The following is a 2647-nucleotide window of genomic DNA, read 5'->3' as shown; positions in this document are numbered from 1 at the left end:
AATTGCACTTTCAATACCTACATGGGTTAGTCCCACAAGGAACAAACAAGGATATCCATAGACATAGAGTGATGCACACACAAGATGATGTCTATGAAAACTTTTAGGTTACCTTGTCCCTTGTCTTACCAACAAGAGGGTTTGTGACTCCTTGAACTAGTGCAAGATGTGGAAGTTGATTGCACTTGTTCTCACCAAACTGATAAGAGTGAAGTATGTTGGCGGAGTCACCCTCAAGAACTCTGTAGTTCTTCTCTTTTGGCACCCCATCTTTATGTTTATGCTTGGCGTTGTTGTTGTACTTGTGAGTGGATAACAATTTCACACAGGAAACAGCTATGACCATGATTACGCCAAGCTATTTAGGTGAGACTATAGAATACTCAAGCTTGTCCTTGCCTTTCTGCTTGTAGTCTTGTGGTGGAAGATCATCTTGAGTTTGTCTCCCCTTGAAAGAAGTAGGATCATACTTCTCTTGTTGAGGAACAAACTTTGTCTTGGGGTATTGATCTTCTTCCCACTCAACTCCATTGTCATTGAACTTTCGTTCAAAACCAGCACCTTGATTCTTCCGGTGCCTTCCTTGCTTGCGTACAATCTCCTCGAATTGCTTACTTCCGGCAAGGCTTTTGTACACTCCTTTCTCTATGATTCCCTTCAATAAGCTATTTTCTTGCTCAAGTGTAACTTGGCTAAGAGAATCATTAGTGGAATCAAGAGAACTACTAGAAGCAACAATATTGGATTTAACATAATCATTATTACTACTAGAGGAAGAATCTTTCTTGTTCTTGTTACTAGACTTGATTTGGGGCATGTAAGTAGATAAGAGTAAACGCTTAGCAATGTAAGAAGAACTTTTCTTGCGGAGATCATCATTGATTGCCTTTAAAAACTCATGCTCTTGCTCAAGATTGAGCTTTTCAAAGCGTAACTTCTCATGAGCTCTTAAAAGTTCTCGATGATCTTCGAAGATAGTTTCATGAGCTAACTTAAGAGTGTTTAGTTCTTTAGTTAGAGCCTCAATTTTCTCCTTATCATTGTCATTCATTTTAGCATGATTAATCGACGTTTCATCACAGTATTCATCACTAGAGTTGTCAACAAGTAAATCATCATCCCCTAACAAGTTATCTTCATCACTATTAAAATCAACATACTCAGGATGAGTTACCTTAGGACCTTTGGCCATGAAGCATCTTCCAATTCCTTCGTTTGGTGATTCAAATATATCGTAGGAGTTGGTTGACACAAGTGCTAGACCGGCAACACCTTCATCTTGAGTATATTCGGAATCGGAGTGATAACTTCTGTCAGAGTGGTTGTCGGAGTCGGAGCCGGATACCCATTCACCAACATGAGCTTGATGTCTTCGTTTTGTGTAGCTCCTTGATGATTTTTCCTTTCTTTCCGAATCCTTGCTTCTCCGTGAGTATCTTCGTTCATAACGATCATCTCTACTCCTTCTCTCTCTTGATGGTGATTCTTCTCTTTTGCTTCTTCTTTTTGGAGAATCTTCTCTTCTTTTGTAGGGAGCCGTACACTCATTGGAATAGTGTCCGGGTCTTCCACAATTGTAGCAGTTTCGCTCTCGACTAGAAGATCTTTTGTCATTGTAGGACCTTGACTTGGAGCTTCTATCTTTGCTTCTACTCTTGTAGAACTTGTTGAAGTTCTTCACCATTAAGCTCAATTCTTCGTTGAAGTTTTGTTTTTCACTTGAATGATGTGGGGGCTTCACATGAGGCTTTGTAGGCACCACTTAATTTGTTGTGAAGTTCCTCTTTATCCTTGAGCGACATCTCATGAGCAACAATTCTTCCAATGACCTCCGTTGGCTTGAGATCTTTGTAATTGGGCATCATTTGGATCAATGTGCACACGGTATCATATTTTCCATCCAAGGCTCTTAGGATCTTCTTGATGATGAATCTGTCGGTCATCTCTTCACTCCCTAAGCCGGCAATCTCGTTTGTGATGAGAGCAAGCCTAGAGTACATTTCAGCGACACATTCACCATCCTTCATCTTGAACTTGTCAAGTTGACTTTGAAGCACATCCAATTTGGATTCCTTGACGGAGTCGGTACCTTCGTGCATATCAATCAAAGTATCCCAAATTTCCTTTGCATTCTCAAGACGGCTGATTTTGTTGAATTCTTCGGGGCACAATCCACTACTAGGAAAAGGCCTACTAATGGCGCACCTAATTTGGCCATTAATGGCGCATTAGTGGTGCGCCATTAGTAGCACGCCATTAGTATCTTGTATACTAATGGCGCACCTCAGATGCGCCATTAGTATATACAACAGTGCGCCATTAGTATGCCTCCCAGGGGGCCATGTATACCCAGGTGCTTTGGCATACTAATGGCGCACGACAACAAGATGCGCCATTAGTAAGTTCGGCATACTAATGGCGCACTGTCTAATGATGCGCCATTAGTATCCTTTGGCATACTAATGGCGCACTATGGTGTGATGCGCCATTAGTACGAATATTAGGTTTTTTTATTTTTTAATTTTCTGTTTTTTGCACAGGTTACAAAATGTATAATTGGACAAAATATAAACAGCACACATCAACAACAGATTCATCGAAACAATAGAAGATTAGTCTCTGAATACAATTCATCATTTTAGTCTCC

The sequence above is a fragment of the Triticum urartu genome, chromosome 4 (genome assembly GCF_003073215.2).
Source record: "Triticum urartu cultivar G1812 chromosome 4, Tu2.1, whole genome shotgun sequence".
NCBI lineage: Eukaryota > Viridiplantae > Streptophyta > Magnoliopsida > Poales > Poaceae > Triticum > Triticum urartu.
Note: the sequence above shows the minus strand (reverse complement) of the source record.